Genomic DNA, 18,099 nt, shown 5'->3' with positions numbered 1-18,099 from the left:
TCGACATTGGCTTGAAGATCACTGTTTACGGACACCAGATTTTGCATCCTAATATTTTGTCAATTGTGTTTAACTTACACCAGCTGCCAGAGCATTAGTCTGGTTGGATTAGTGATCCAGTGAACTTTCCACAACAGCACCATCTCTACATGGGGACCTATCTGAAATCATACTGAGCAGGTTATTTCTGTGCTGCTTGATAATCTGTCAAAAAGAACTCCCACCAATTTGACTGTCGAGGTGGGACTGAGGCGGAGGTAACTGGCCAGATTGTAATTATAATCCTCTTAGGAACTGGACATAGTTGAGTAATTTTCCACATTACCAGGGAGATGTCAGACTTGGAGCTGGAATGAAAGAGCTTCCCCAGGGACACGGCTTGTTGTGCAGCACAAGTCTTCAGTCCTATTACAGGAATGGGGTCAGGGACCATTGCCTTTTTCGTACGTACTGTGTTCAGCTGTTTCTTCATGTCACGAACAGCAAATCGAATTGGTTGAAGACGGGCATCTGTGATTCTGTGGGTATCATGGCAAGGTTGAGGTGGATCATCAACTCCACACTTCTGGCTGAGGGTGGTGCAGAAATCACATCCTAGTCTTTTACACTGATGTACAGGACTGTTCAATTATTTAGGATGGGGATATTCGTGGAGCCCTTTCCTCCGTCATTTGTTTAATCATCCATCACCATTTATGTCAAAATGTGACAGGATTGCGGAGCTTCGATCAGATCTGTTGGTCAAGTGTGGTAGCTTTACTGGGTTCGCGTCAGGTTTAGGTTCACGTGGTTCTGACCCAGTCATGTTCACTCACAGTCATTACTGAAACATAGATCGTATTGATGGTAATGGCAGACTGAGGAAATTACTCGAGGCTAAAAGTTACAGGTTGTGGTTGAATGCTGTTCTGCTTCTCCTGCTGCTGTAGTCTACAGCACTACATAAATACACAGTTTTGAGCTGCAATATCTGCAATGCAATTCTGCTGTCTGTCCCTTAGTTCACATCGGGACACATTCACCCATCAGTCATGTACTCAGTGACCTACTCTGGTTTCTGATGTGGTAACACTTCCATTTTCATACTTTCATTCTGCTGAGGGTCGCTCCCCGGGTCATGCTTTCAATCTGACACATTCTGCAAAACCAATTAACTGATTGTAGTTCAATTGTTTAATTCACCTGAATTTTTTTCCTTGAGTAATATCATCTTCTGTGTTTAAAGTGAATGTGTTTCTCTCTGTTTCTCCCCCTGACCATGATTAAGAGCTCTGCAGTGTCAGTGATGCCAGCCTTATGTAGTTTCAGAGCCAATGAATTCTCTGGATTCCCAATCATCTTCACCACATTGTATGTTTCCTCTTTTGGTTTGATGCCTTATCACTCATGGCTGCCTTGTCCTCCCATGAGTATGTTTCATCTCCTTTGGGAGAATTTCTGATATCCTCCGAAATATCCCCAGAGATTCCTGCTTTTGCTGCTCCATGGTCTGCCCTGCTCAGCTCCCCTTCCAATTAACTCTGGCCAGCTCCTCCTGAATGTCTTTTGCAGTTACATTGGCAATTATAATCACATTACATCTCGAAGAGAGCAATAGATATAAAGCGAAAGAAGGAACTTTGAGAGAAGGGACGCAAAGAATAATTGGTAAATTTCTTAACTAGATACAAAGAGAGAAAGAGCGCGACAACATAGATGAGGAAATGTGAAAAATGTGAAAACTAGATCATTGAAAGAATTAGATGTACATCCCTCAACGTTTTGGCAATTCCTGTGTGCTGTGGTCCTTTGTATAGTGCATGGACAACAGAGTAATGTGTTCAAATGCTGGCTCTGATGCCGGAATTTTTATCTTCAATAATATGACAGACACTAGCTTTGAAAAGAACCCAACAGGCCGATATATTGAATTCTGGTAGAAAGGGGATTAACTGAAATAAATTGGGACACCAGAATCACGGATTTCTAACACACATCCTGATAAGAAGGAGAGATTGGAGTGGAGAATTCTAGAAAAGGAGGGAACATTGAGAGAAGGGGCAACATATCATTTTAGATGAGAATCAAATGATGTTTTAATATTTTATAAATTTTATACATCATATGCATCACTTTTCGTGTGTCTCCGTTCTTCATTTAGAATGTGTTGTGTACATGTGAAAAATGTTACATATCTGCACACACACATTCATTAAACAGTGTATATAAAATCATTTTTCCGCCATTGAAATGGTCCTGTTGTCATGTTACCAGGATACACAAACACCGGCTGGAAACCAAAAGACATGACCCATTAGCACTATGTTCCATACATACAGACAAGAAGGGCACCACTTTGATTGGGACAATGCACACACATACTAAGACATGCAAGGATGTTCGTAGAGGAATGGCATTCTGACCAGAAGTCCATCAATAAATGCATCAGTTTAGATCCTATCTACCTACTCTAATAAAACAAAAGAACTGGAAATGACATCACCCATCTAAGAACGCAAGACCTATAAATAGAGAGGCGCGACATACCACCAGCACTTCAGCAGAGACTCTCACTGATGATGTTACCTAGTCATAGTGTCGAATCGTCAGAAAACAAACCTTCAAGCACAGCGAGCTAACTTGCATACACACAAACTGTTATTTTTCTTTTATTCGTGGAATTTGGGAGTTCTTTGTCATTCATGTATTAACAGATTACGAGGCGAGGTGAGCTTTTTTGGGTTTGTGGTTTTAATTAACAGTAGTCCTCGACATAGATATCTTCACAGTTTTGGGACCTGCCATATGGGACTTGGACAGATTTGAACAGATTCCGGGTACAAAATGTCTCAGCAAATTCCAACACGTTGCAATTAGTGACCTAGATATTCAAAAAAACTGGTCGGAAAATCGGTTTAATTTTGTTTACTGGTGGTTGTTTAAATTAAAAGTGAGGGAAATGGCTTTTAACACGACTAAAGAGGTTCCCAATTTTGCCAAGAAAGTTTAGAAAGACAGAAGCAGGACATTTTTTTAGAATTAGCAAATAGGTTGGAATTGGGTTTAACCAGTGACAAAAGGAAACCAGAAATTATAATGGAGTTGGTCAAGCACTTTGATGTATCAAAGAAATAGTCGAGTTAGAAAAAACTTAAATTGCAAATATGGCAACTGAAGTTAGAAGATAAAGAAAGAGATGGAAACAGAGAGAGAAAAAAGAGGAGAGGAAAAAGAAAAAGAGAATTTGAAATTCAGAAGTTGGGAATTAGACAAGAAAGTTAAATTAACAGGATGGAGATGAAGGGAGAACATCGGGATGTATACAACTATATTAGTACCTTGCCATATTTCGGTGAGAAAAATGTCAAAACCTTTTTTATTTCATTTGAAAAAATGGCTCGGCAGATGGTGTGTCCAGTGAACTTGTGGATAATGCTCGTTCAGACTAAGCTGGTGGGCACAGCTGGTGAGGCATGTGCAGCGCTGTCAGATGAGGGATAAAGAGATTATGCAGATGTCAAATTGGCTATTTTGATTGGCTATGAATTGGTACCAGAAGCATATAGACAGAGGTTCATAAAAACTGAGACGGAACCAGGTCATACTTATGTTAAGTTTAAAGAATTAACTACAGTCATTTTGATAGTTGGGTGCTGGACTTAAAAATAGATCAGACCTGTGAGGCTCGAAGGGAGATTATTCTGCTGGGCGTGTTTAAAGACTCACTTCCAGAGACGGTAAGAATTCATGTGCATGAGCAGAAAGTTCAAGAAGCGAGAAGCGCGGCAGAAATGGCAGGTAAATCTGCATTGGTGCATGAGATGAAATTTAGCTTCCGGAGAATTTTCATCCTGTGAGGGATAGAAGTGGGGAGAAGGGAAGATCACACATTACAAAGCAAACAGTAGCGCACAATAGTTTACCACAAGTGAAAAAAGTAGCCCAAAGGGGTTGAAAGGAGGTGAAAGGCCTCAGGTGTTCTCAATATAAGGGCGTGGAACACATAAAATGACAGTGACGATGGTTTAAGGAGGGCACTGGGAAAAGGTGGTTTCACTGCAGTCAGCTGGAACACACAGTGATGGTCGTTGAAGGAAGGCACTTTGGGGAAAGATGTGGCAGAAGAGGCTAAGCAGTGGAATTAGTGAAACTGGTAAAGGAGACCCCAAGTAGAGCTGAGGAGCTGCAGGAGAGTGCTCAGCCAAGGCAGGGTCTGGGTATGGAGTTAATACCCGATCTCTGAAAGAATTCGCCTCTGTAGATAAAGTTTACTCAGAAAGAACGGAGGGAGAAGGACAAGAAGTTATAATTTTGTGAGATATGGGATTGCTCAGTTTCGAATAGTTGAGGAGTGAGACACCGGAAAAGCACAACAGATCAGGCAGCATCTGAACAGCAGGACAATCGAATATCAGGCATAAACCCATCGTCAGGAAAGTGGTGGGGGGACAAAGGGGCTGAAAGATAAATACGAGGGTAGTAGCTGGGCAGATGGGAGGGTCACTGGGAAGGCGATATGAAGATGTAGATGGGAGTGACAGTGATATGTAAGAGGGGAGTGTGGAGTCGGTAGGTGGGAAGAAAGCTGGCCAGTTAGGACGGTTCAAGAGGGCAGTGCTAGGCTGAATGATTCAATCTGGGAGAGGTTGGGGGAGGGGAGATTTGGAATTTGGTGAAGTCAACGTTGATTATGGTTCCAGTTTGAGGGTTATGGTTGTCCTACCACCTATCAACAACACCCTCCTCTCCGACCTATCACCATCACACCCCACCTGCATCTACCTATCGCCTTCCAAGCTATCTTCCACCCAGCTGCACCCCCACCCTCCTATTTATTTCTCGGCCCCCTTCACCCTCCCTTACACCACCCCCCACTTTCCTGATGAAGGATCTATGCCTGAAACGTCAACTCTTCTTCCCCTTGGATGCTGCCTGGTTAGCTATGCTTTCCCAGGCCCACATTCATCTCCAGCATCTGCAGCCTTCACTTTCTCTCGGCCTCTAATCGTGAGAGATGAAAATATTTTCACTCTTTCTGACATATTAATCAAGATCGTGACAATTTGTGGAATGGGGTCAGAAATTAAGTATTCCCTTGTGTAACATCAGGTTGGAATGCCAAATTAAGGTTGGGGAAGTAACAGTAACAGAGTGTCATTTCCAGGAATACAGTTTGTTCTTGGCAACGTTTTAGCAGGATCCAAGGTGGGAGTGGCACCCCTTGTGTTGGAGTAGGCAAAAGGAAAACTAGGGAATTGGGGAGTTAAAAGAAAAATACCCAGGATTTTTTCCAGACTATGTAGTAACAAGATTCCACTGTCATAAGTTAGAGCAGGAAGGAAAACAGAATGAAAAAGCCAAAGGAGTTGATGTGCAGTGAACTGACCCCCTGTTTGATGTCACGGTGCAGGAAAAACCTGAACACGCAGAGGATCAGGCAGAGGTGTTTAGTCCCGAAAGGCTAATGGACCTACAACAGATATATACACACACATTCACACACACATACACATGCACACACACAGAAAAGGAATCAAAATATATTGTCGAACGTTATTAACTTAAAGATAGAATGCTAAAATTAAAATGGAGACCCCGATAGGTTAGTGCAGAAGGGAAATGGGCCGAAGTGCACCAGATTGTTTTAGAGGTATCGTACAGTGTTACGGGTAGCACATAAACTAACGGCAGGGGGTCACTTAGGTGTACAGAAGACTCAGGCCAAAGTACAGAGGCATTTATAGTGGCCTGGAATGCACACGGACGTGGTTACTTTTTTGACGTACATGTCAACCATTCTAAATGGTAGGTAAGTCACAGGCAGTAATAAAGCCAGCACCTTTGTTACCAATTCCTGCATTCGAAGAACATTTCACGTGAGTTCTGATTAGTTGTGTAGCTCCATATCTAAAATAAAAGTTAAAACCAATATTTGCTAGCCATAATGGATGTGTCTACCAGATTTAAAGAGGCAATTCTATTATGGTGTTAAGATAAAAAGGGAGGTGGAGGAGTTGGTAGCTTTCTTTACTCCCTGTGAGCTCCGCAGAGAGATTCAGTCAGACCAAGGGTCTCATTTTACCGCTCAGCTGTTTAAGTAAGTCATGGATAGCTTAGGCATACAGCACTTCAAATCAAGGGCGTCCCATCCTGAATCCCAGGGAGCCTTGTAAAGTTATCATCAGACGCTGAAGACCATATTAACAGTGTACTCTCAGGATTCCTGAATGATTGGAATGAAGGGGTATCATTAAATTGTTTGCCATTGGACAAAAATTATTTGCCCCAAATAAATCTACTCAGTTTACTTCCTTTGAGTTAATATTTGAAGTAAGAGGTCCTTTGGAATTAATTGAATATAAATTGACAGGACAGAAGTCAGAGATCTCACACTCGGATTATGTATGTGAGGTGAGGGAGAGATTAGATGGAGTAGGTGAGTTCGCTAAACAGCACCTGAAGGGCTCAGCATAGAATGAAGCACGTGGCAGATAAAAACTCTGATATTTTGACGATTTCCTGTGGGGATGAAGTATTAGCATTGCCACTAGTGATAGGAATTCCTTTCAAAGCCAGGTTTAGTGACTCAGGAACAGAGTTTTGGTCAGATGAACAAATTGTGTAGTTTATCTGTATGAAGTAGTGATCTTTAGCAAGTGATTGAAAGCTCACATGTTACAGTTGGCAGAGCATGTTGAACGATTACAAGAAGCAAACTTCGTTATAAACTTTAAGAAAACAAGAATTCACGAAGGCAGAGGTGACATTATTGGTACATTACATTGGACATGGAATGTTGATCCCATGGAACATAAAAACGAAGGGCTTTGAGGAATTTCCACGACCATCCTCGAAGAAAGAGGTGCTTCGATTTTTGGAACTGAGTGGATTCTGTCGGAAGTTTGTTCCAAACTTCAGCAGTGTATTGGCACCACTGATGGATTTATTAAAGAAGGAAACAGAATTGTAGTGGACAGAACAATGCCAGGAGGCATTTGAGAATTTTAAAGCAGGATTAATCACCGCACCAGTTTTAGCTCTACCAAATATTTTGAAACCCTCGGGATATCGGGATTGGAGATGTATTGATACAGAAAGATGATGATGGGATTGAATGGCCAATTGGCTACTTGTCGAAAAAACTCAATATCCACCAGAAAAAAAAATACAACATCTCCATTACTGAAGAAGAATGATTAAGTTTCACACTGGCCTGACAATATTTTAATGTTTATGAGACAAACAAATTGTCGGAGATGGTTGTGGACAATGACAAATCTCTCGCGTTTTTTGGAATATTTAAAGACCAGAATATGAGAGTATTTCAGTGGAGTCCTAACTCACCGACTTTAAACTGACATAATGTATATGCTGTGGGTCATAAAATGTGATAGCAGACGTGTTATCGCGGATTTAAAGGAACAGGTGTTGATAAGATTTGACTTATCCCAATGTTTTATATGTGTGCAAAATTAATATGAATGATATAACTGAGATTAATACTTTTGTATTTCATAATAATGTGATTAAGAATTAGAGGAAAAGAAACGAAGCCATCTTTTCATTCTGTTGGTTCTTTTTTTTTCTGAAGGGGGCAGGTGTTATGAGGCCGAAAGCATGTCCGGTCACTTTAAGACAGAACGGGTTTTGTTGAATAGAAAGTACAGCACAGATGCCACTTAAATGTCAGATTGTTCCATATGTCACTATGAGCTGGGAAATGATACCTGTGTTTTGGTTGCTGTTTTGACAACAATTCAAATACAACCAAAGAGTTTAAATAACATGCAGGATACCAGAAGCCAACGGAATTTGAATATTATTGTTTGGGTACCTGGAAAGGAATCAAATGTGAGAATTATTGTATCATTGGAAGTATATAAACTCAGCATTTGAACACGAGAGGGAGAGCCACTGCCATCCAACAGCAGAGTAACTGCTGTAGAGCAGGAGTGCTAACTGGCCAACTCAAACACTCTCTATCAAAGACACATGTTCATGTCAAACCTACTTGCAGTAAAAAAAAACATGACCCAGGGAGATCAGCAGCTGTAAGAGTGAACACAGCGGGGAAGATAGAGACAGTATGGTCTTGAGATTGTAATGTTTAATATGTGGTTTGATGGAACAGCAGATTTTGACAGAGTCGGAGTCAGATAGTAAGTAGCTAAGAAAAGAGGGGATTGTATTTGTGAAGGCCCTCTAGTGTTCACTATTAAAGTTAAGAAATAAACTTGTTAATTTTTGTTTAAATAGTGGAATGTAGGAGATATGTGTCACTCATATTTTAACAGATTACGATGTGAGGCGAGCTTTTCTGGGTGTTTGGGTTTAATTGACAGAGGGGTTCGACTTCACCTTGTAAATGTCCATCCATGTTAAACCCATTTCCCTGCAGTTGGCCCATATCCTTCCAGTCCTTTCATATCCACATATTTATCCAAATGCTTTTGAAACGTTGTTAATGTACCCCCTTCAACCATATCTGCTGGCAGCTCATCCACATACCAGCCCTCTGTGTAAAGAAGTGGCCCCTCAGGTTCCCTTTTATTCCTTCCCCTTTAACCTTAAATTGATCCTCTCTCCTCCTCGATTCTCTAAACCTTGGAAAAAGACTGCGAGCATTAACCCTACCATCATGATCTTATTCAGCTCTATTAGGACTCCCTCAGTCTCCTACATGCTAAAGAAAAGGTCCTAGCTTGTCCAAACTCTCCCTATAACTCAGACCATTGGGTCCTGGCAACGTCCTTGAAAATTTGTTCTGCACTCTTTCTAATTTAATAGCATCCTCCCTATAACAATGTGACAAACCTGAACACAATACACCAAGTGCGGCCTTACCAATGTCCTGTGTAACTGCAACATAAATTCCCAACTTCTGTACTCAATGCCCTGCTTGATGAAGGTCAGTGTGTCAAAAGCCTTCTTCACTGCCCTGTCTACCTGTGACTCCACTCTCAGAGAACCGTGCACCTGAACTCCAACGTCTCTCTGCCCACTACACCCTTGAAGATCCTTCCATGCACCATGAAACTCCTACCTTGATTTGAGTTCCCAACACGTAAGACATCACTCATCTATATTAAATTCCATTTGCCATTTCTCGGCCCACTTCCCCACCTTCCTCACTGATCATGCTCCCAATTACTTTAGTGTCATCTGCAAACTTACTAATCATAACTTGTACATTCTCAACCAATTCATAGATAACAAACAGCAATGGACGAACCGCCGGTCTGACAAGCATCCTTCTACTAAACCCTCTGCTTTCTACCATCAAACCAACTGTGTATCCAATTTGCCAGTTCCACCAACATTCCACGTGATGGAACCTTCCAGAGCAGCCTGCCATGTGGGACCTTATCAAAGGTCTTACTGAAATCCATAGAGACTATGTCAACCGCTAGGTCCTCTCAACCTTCCTGGTCACTTATTCAAAGAACTCTAACAAATTTGAGAAGCATGTTCTCCCACCCACAAGTCTATGCTGACTGCTCCAAATCAAACCCTGTGTAAGTATTGGGTGCAGTCAATGGTATGCTGTCCTTCATTGCAAGATGATTCAAGTACATAAGTAAAGCCATCTTCCTGCTGTTGGAGAGCCTTGCCTAGAGAGCATTTGGGGCACGCTCTACAGAGTTGATCTCCTTTGTAAGGAATGATCTCCTTACCACAGACACGGGTGATGGTAACATGCGGATAGAGTAAAGAAGCAAAGTGTTTAACCTGTCGAGCTGTGAGAGACGAAGAAATGGTGACGCTGAAACACAAGCAATGGCAGCGATCACTTATTTGCAAAAGAGACATTGATAGGGTGAGAAATTCCATACTTTACCCTGGATTGATTGGTTTGATTTATTGCCACATGTACCTCAGTACAGGGAAAAACTTTGTTTCTGAGCAGTGGAGGAAGATCATAGTAAACATGGCCAGACAGATCATAGGGTGGGAATAGACTTGGACAGAGTAAGGCATACAGGTTACACTGAACAGGACGTGCGCTACACAAGATCAACATGAACATGATCAGCATTATTTGAAATTAGAGAGTCCATTCATCAGCCTAACGATACTTTCCTTATAGTTTATATGCCTTTACTAACTCTCCCCACGTTATTGTGCAGTCGGCTTGTGAACCTGTACTGAACGTCAGGTTATTCACAATCCCCAACAGCAGCCACAATACCTTCCATCTGAAACAGGTAGCCATTCCCACCAGCTTCCGCCCTACATAGAGAACACCAGGCTGTCACCTCGGAGATGGAACATGCCTTCTTGAGACTTCACACAAGAATTATGGCTTCCCTCCTCACCGCGAGTAAAACACATTAAAGTCCCACGTGTGTATCCTGAGCGATGGCGCCCTTAGGTACAACATGGAGCAATCTGTCTGTGCAGCCTCTGCTCCACTTGTTCATCACGTTAGAGCACCAATTAGGAGACAGTGAGGACTGCCCATGCTGGAGATCAGAGTAGACGTGGTTTGCTGGAAAAGCACAGCAGGAGAGTCGACGTTTTGAGCATAAGCCATTCATCAGGATCAGCATCAATTACACTATTCTGCCCCTGTGTAAGTGCATTGAGGTTGGAATGGCCTCCTACTGTTCCTGTATAAGTGGCTCAACTGGTTGAATGGCCTCCTCTTGTTCATGTGTAAGTAACTCAAGGGGCTGAATGGCCTCGTTCTGTTTCTGTGTAATTGACTCAGGGGACTGAATGACTTCTTCCTTGTCCAATTGGACAGGGCCAAAGGCCTGACTGGTTACCCCTGGTTCCTGTTTGTTAGGTCGATGTACTGACAAGTGTGATGATGCTGCAGCTTTAAGAGGTCATTTTATCCTGGTTTCTTTTAAGAGAGAGATTGAATGATCATTACCAAGCTGGTTAGTTAAGACCACTGAGTAAACAGCGAGGGAGGCCTTGGGTTTATTTTAAAGCAACCTGAATGGGTGTGACCAGCTCTCACAGATTAGGTTATTTGAGGTTGTGGCAATCTGTGACTGAATATTCAGTTTTGCATAGGGCTGTGTTTATGGGATTTTCGTATATCGGAACAGTTCATTAGTAATAGCTCCACGGTCTATTATTCTGTTAACTTGTCCAATAGAATTTAGTTATTCTAATTTCCTCTTTCTTTGGTTTCATTTTATCTTTCGTGTTTAAATAGTGTTTAGCTTCACACCGAATAGCTGACCAGTCACATTGCATCTGGAACAGACAATTTGCATTCCCTTTAAAATAAGAAAACATTAGATTCCAGGTTACTGCTTTCCAATATTTTCGAGGGGCTCTGGTGTGCCCCATCACACTAGACTCCTTCTCTTCCTGAGAAATATGTTGGTGGCACTGACTGGGCTGTCCCTGTTCTTCTCCAATAGAGTCAATGGGCTGAATGGCTTCCTCATATTCCTGTGAAACTAGCGTTAGGTGCTGAATGAACTCTATTTCACTGTGGCAATGAGCAGTGTCAGGCAGTGCTGTTACATGAATGTTACTGACACTTTAACAGCACAAGTCTTAATGGAGTCTGGGTCTTGCTGCACATGGACACAGACCAGCTCAGGAGCTGAGGGGGGAACAAAATGTTCTGAACATAGTGGCATCTTCGGTGACCATCCGAACTTCTGATCTTATGGTGTGGAGAGTGGGGGCGGGGAGACATTGATGAAGTAGCTGAAGATGTCTTTGAAGAGGAAGCTACCCTGAGGATTTCGCACAAATGTGACCCAGGACTGAGATGATGAACATCTTTCTTTGTGCCATGTTTGACTCCAAACACTGGAGACGATACTCTGATTCCCATTAAGTCCAGTTTTGTTAAGCTCCTTGATATCAACAGAAGTCAACCATTGCCTTGATATCAGGGCCAGTCATTTTTACCTGAACCCTTGTCTCAACCTCTTTTGTTCATATCAATAAACCATGATATAGGAGCAGCAAGTGTCTTCTTCAAACAGGTGGGATTGAATGTCAGGATTTCTCTTCTCAAGAGAGTTGGGGAGTAAGATGACTGAAAGTATTTGAAGAAAAGGTAGATGGATATTGACCTGACAGAGAGTTGAGGGCGATGAAGAATTGGGTATGAAAGAGGATTTGAGACCAAGAGCAGATCAGTCACGATCTTAGTGAAGGACAAGGCAGGCTTGGGGAGTGAACGACCTGTCCCTGTTCCTGATGTTCTCACATTCTGTTATTGGAGAGTTAGTGGGTGTTATTTTCATGAATGTGCAATTACTGAATATTGCAGTCAGGAAGAACAGATGATTTTGTGAGCCAACTCTGGTTGAGGTATGGGGGCTGTATTCACAGTGAATCTGGGTCTAAAACATGACCAACAAATGAAGCACAAGTTGCAGAGAGGGGAAGCTCTGGGAAGAGAGATGAGGGACCTCTTTCATACCTGTGCCTGGAGTTTCCAATTACATTTCCCAAATCACTTCAAAGCATGTGTGACAGTCTTGAGAGGCTGAATGGTCTCCTCTGTTTCTGTGCAACAGGTTATAGGAGTAATTGGCCTCCAACTGTTCCTGTCTAGCAGGTATGAGGGGCTGAATGGAACACAGAAACATGGGACTGAGGAGCAGGAGTGGGTCATTAGACACTTTGAGCCTTCTCCACCAGGCACTAAGATTGTGGCCGATCAGGTTGTGGTCTCAGCCCCACTTCCCTGTCTATATCTGTGACTCACTGCTCTGTCAAATGTTTAACTAATGCAGCTTTCAATCAATGTGAACATAGAGGCACGATAAACTTCCAGTGAAGAGAATTCCCACTTGAAAGGTCCTTTCAGAATTATTGTCAGCCCTCTTATAGAATCAGAGAGTCATGCTGAATGGAAACAGACCCATTAATCCAATCTGTTCACTCCGATCAGATATCAAATCTGATCCAGTCCCATTTGCCAGCATTTGGCCAATATCCCTCCTCTTTCAGATTCTTTTTAAATGTGCGATTGTAACCGCCTTGACCACTTCCTCTGACAGCACTTTCTGTACACACACCACTCTCTTTGTGTAACATTTACCTTCGGGTCCCTTCTAAATCATTCGCCCTCTCCCCTTCAACCTCTGCCCTCTTGTTCTTGACTCCCCTACCCTGGGGAGCAGAACCTGGCTGTTCAGAATATCCATGCCCCTGATGGTTTTATAAACCTCTATAATGTTACCATTCAGCCTCTGACACTCCAGCAGAAAGCACCTCAACCTAATCAACCTCTCCTTAAAGCTCAAACTTCCAGTCCTGGAACATCTGTGTCTCAGTCATTTCTGCAGACAACCGAATTGTACGCAGTATTCTTAAAGTGGCCTCACCAACATCCTGTACAGATGCAATATGCCACCACAACTCATACTGAATGCTCTGACTGATCAAGGCAAATGTACCAAATGTGTTCGATCCCACTCTGTCGACCTGCGACTCCACTTTCAAGGAACGATGCACCTGCAGCCCTATGTCCCTTTGTTTCACAACACGCCCCAGGACCTTACCATCCAGTGTATAAATCCTGCCCTGGTTTGCGTTCACATAATACAAAACCTTGTATTTATCTAAATTAAACTTAATCTGTCACTCCTTGTCCCTTTGTCCCATCTCATTGTGGTCTTGTTGTCCTCTGAGATAATCTACTACACCACCTTTCTGATGTCATCTGTAACCTTACTAACTATGGCCCCAATATTCACATCTAAATCCTTTACATAAATGATGAAATGCAGTGAACTCAGTACTGATTCTTACAGCACACTGCTGCTCACAAGCCTCCAGTCTGAAAAATATCCCTCTTCCTTCAAGCCAATTGTGACGAGCTTCCTCTGTATCCCTTGTGACCAAACCTTACTCATCTGTCTAACAATCAGAATGAAATACTAGCTATGAAGAGAGGCTGAATAAGTTCGCTTTATTTTCAGTAGAAAAAAGGAGATTGAGGGGGGACCTGATTGAGGTTTACAAAATCATGAAGGGTACAGACAGGGTGGATAGAGACGAGCTTTTTCCCAGGGTGAAGGATTCACTAACGATAGTTCGTGCTTTCAAAGTGAGAGTTGGAATGTTTAAGTGGGATACACGTGGTAAGTACTTCACACAGAGTGCTGGGCATTTGGAACGTGTTGCCAGCAGAGGTGGTAGAGGCAAGCACGGTAGATTCATTTAAGATGCATCTGGACAGATGCATGAGTAGGTGGGGAGTACAGGGATACATATGCTTAGGAATTGGGCGACTGATTTAGACAGTACGTTTGGAATTTGCTCAGGCTTGGAGGTCGAAGGGCCTGTTCCTGGGCTGTAAATTTTCTTTGCTCTTTGTTCTTTAAATGATCACCTTGCTGAATTCCATATAGACAATGTCTACCAAACTGGCTTCATCAATCTTCTTTGTCACCTCTTCAAAAAACTCAACCAAATTAATGAGGCATGATTTCCAATGCAGAAATCCACGTTGTCTACCCCGATCAGCCCTTGCCTTCCCAAATGTATGAAAATGCTATCCCTCAGAATCCCCTCCAACAACTTACCCACCACTGACATCAGGCTCACCGGATTATAGTTGCCGGGTTTTTGGGGTCACTGTTTCCTTTTCTCGTCCCACTCCTCCACTGCTCACAACAAATATTACATGTAAGCAGGTTCGTGATATAGCCGATGATATCGGTCACAGACTGGGTCAGGGTCAGTTTTAGGAACAAGTCAGGCTAGTTTCTTTAATCTGCTAAAACAACACGTTTATGATCCAGAGCAAGGTAACTCAAACTATGGTGGAAAGATGAATGGCAAACTCTTTGGGTATTTCAATTATATAATCAATGGCTTGGGAAGGGTGGACGCTAAGAAATTGTTTCCGTTACACCTTAGAATTAGAAGGGGTCCATTCAGAACAGAAATGCGGAAATATTTCTTCAGCCAGAGAGTGGTGGGCCTTTGGAAGTCATTACCACAAAGTGCAGTGGAGGCTGGGACGCTAAATGTCTTCAAGGAAGAGATTGATAAATTCTTGATGTCACAAGGAATTAAGGGCTACGGGGAGAATGCGGGATTAAATGGCTGAGTGGACTCGATGGACCGAATGGCCTTACCTCCACTCCTATGTCTTATGGTCTAATATTTCCCTTTCTAAACACACACACACAAAGACACAAAAAAACGCAAACACATACACACACACACAAACACACACATGCAAACACAAACACACACAGATTAACAAAATTTCTGCAATTTAATTTGAAAGAATTTTGTCCAGATATTATTGGAACTCATGACAAAAGTAAAATTTCAGGTTGTCCAAAACGTTATTCTGCTTCTGAAGATATTGTACACACACAGCTGCTAGCAGTGGGATTTCATCCTCGAGAGTTGGATTTGGCTTATTTCCCTTTGCTTTCGGCACTGAGGAGATTTCAGTGAATTCTGGTCAGGATCACCCAAAGGGTAGCACGGTGGTTGGCACTTCTGCTTCACAGCAGCAGGGGCTTGGGTTCGATTCCAGCCTTGGGTGACTGTCTGTGTGGAAATTGCACAATTTCCCCTTGTCTGTGTGAGCTTTTAATGGGTGATCCAGTTTCTTACCACTGCTCAAACTGTGTAGGTTAGGTGGATTGGTCATGCTAAATTGTCTGTAGTGTTCAGGGAATTCTAGGTTAGGTGCATTAGTCAGGGACAAATATAGGGAAATGGGTTGGGAAGGTTGGTATGGATTTGTTGGGCCGAAGGGCCTGTTTCAACATGCAGTGATTCTATAAAATGACTGTAGAATTTTTTTTCAGCTTGCACACATTGTTGTGATGAGGAACAATGAAGGAGAGAGAGTGTAATAGGCCATTCCTTCTCAGGCAAGTTACATTTTCTCCCTCACTGAGTTTAATCACACAGTAATGTCATTCTCTCCCAAAATGGACCATGTAAGGTCTCCTTGTACATTGTCCAAACTATGTCTCCATCACATTCCCTGTTCCATGTAGGTGCATCATTGCTGCTGTCATACACAGAGCCATATCCTTAGCAGAAAATTGTCTCGACTGATTTGAAATATGTTTACATGGCCCTGCATCATTAAAAAATAAAATATTTAATTTATTCGGAATACCTGTGTTAAAATGGCTGCATTTTTTAACAAATGCAGAAATTGCTGGAAAATCTCGGCAGGTCTGTCAGCATCCAGATGCCTTTTACATGCTGTAGTTGTACCAGCCTCCACCACTTCCTCTGGCAGCTCATTCCATACACACACTATTCTCTGTGTGAAATGGTGCCCTTTAGGCGTCATCAAAACCTTTCCCCTCTCACTTTCAAACAATGCCCTCTATTTTTTGACGCCCCTAACCTGGGGACAAACCCTGACATACTCACCCTATCCATGACCATTCTGATTTTATAAACCACTACTGCTGCGAAATGTGACTCCAATCAACACGAATAGCTGTGCTTTCAGTCATCCTGGGCCTAAATTCTGAAATTCAATACTGACACCGCTTCCTTATCCATCAAGTCACAATTCTAAATCCATTTTAATCAGTTTGTTCAGATGAATGATGAGACACTTCTGTGGGATTTACACCGAGACCTTTGTACTTGGAGGTAGGGACACTAGCATCACTCAGCAATACCCATAAAGCTGTAACAGTATTCTCCTGTGTGCTTGTTCATCAGCCTGTTCTGACATGATGTGACATACCTCTGCAACAGGCAGGACGAAAATCCAGGCCTTATAGTCCAGAGCTTGGAACACTACCACACAAGTTCAGGAATTGGAATCAAATCCAGAGTTCTGGCTCAGAGATGGACACTACCCACTACATTACTATACCCAGATTTTGAGTCATATTTTAGTGCCCGCTTTCAGTTCGGTGTGGATTTAATATAATCAGGTTACCATTACTGAACTACACAAAACACTTTATATTGTTAAACAAATGCAAGATATTTGTCTCAACTGTAGGATATTGAGTGACGTGCTATGCCATTGATTAATCGCTATTATCTGTAGTCTGCAATATTTCAGAAAGAAATCCTGCAGACACACTCTGCCCAATGAAGGGTCTCAAATGGATATTATTACAGAACAGCAGAGACAAAGGAAGAGCTTAATTTCTGGTCACAAAACACCGATCGCTCTTACCCAACTCTAACGTGCGACTCCCCTCTTCCTGGCCGGTGATGACTGTCCAGCCTCTCCTCCCCACTGACTGTGTCTGCAATCTGTCCCTCTTCCCCCTAACCACACAAGGCAAACCAAGCTCATGGTCTTTGTGAAAATCAAGGCCGGAGTGTGCAGGCCGTCTGGAGAGGGATGGGCGTTTTATAATTGAAGGGGGAGGGGAGGTGGCAGTAATATTACACACTGGGCTGAGGGGTGGCTGATGGAGTTTAGTTTGAATTAATGCGAGGTACTGGATTTGGTAAATCAAACAACAGCAGGACCTATACAATTAAAAGTAGAGCCTTTGGCAGTGTTGTAAAATAGACACCTAGGCCGTCAGGTTTAATTCTTTAAAATTTGCATCTCATATAGATAGTGCGGTTAAGAAGGTGTTTAACACACTTGTCTTCATTGGTCAGACCCTTTGAGTATCGGAATGGGGATGTCATGTTCAGGTTGTACAGGACATTGGTGAGACCTCTTCTGGAATACTGTGTCCAGTCTGGTCATCCTGCCCGTTCATTCCATAGGCACACCACACTCTGGGTGAAAAAGCTGTCCTTTAGGTCGCTTTAATGTTTCCCCTCTCACCTTAAACCTATACCCACTAGTTTTGGTCTCCCCTACCCTTAGAAAATACCTTGACTATTCACTTTGATATTATTGACCTTGATATTATTAAGCTGGAGTGGATTGAGAACAGATGAACCTGGATGTTGTTGGGAATGCAGGGAGTGAGCGATAAGGAGAGGCTGGGTATGCTGGGACTTTTTTCACTGGAGAGGATGAGGTTAAGGGGTAACTTCACAGAAGTTTACAAAATAATGAGGGGTACAGATAAGCTGAAGGGCTGATGTCTTTTCCCTAGAGTTGGGGATTCAAAACTGAGGGATATTTCAAGGTGCGAGGAAAAAGATTTACAAAAGTCATGAGAGGTAAATATTTTAGACAGAATCTGGCTTGAGTGTGGAATGAACTTGCAG

This window comes from Chiloscyllium punctatum, chromosome 17 (genome assembly GCF_047496795.1).
Source record: "Chiloscyllium punctatum isolate Juve2018m chromosome 17, sChiPun1.3, whole genome shotgun sequence".
NCBI lineage: Eukaryota > Metazoa > Chordata > Chondrichthyes > Orectolobiformes > Hemiscylliidae > Chiloscyllium > Chiloscyllium punctatum.
The sequence above is the reverse complement of the archived record's forward strand: the minus strand, read 5'-3'. Positions refer to the sequence as shown.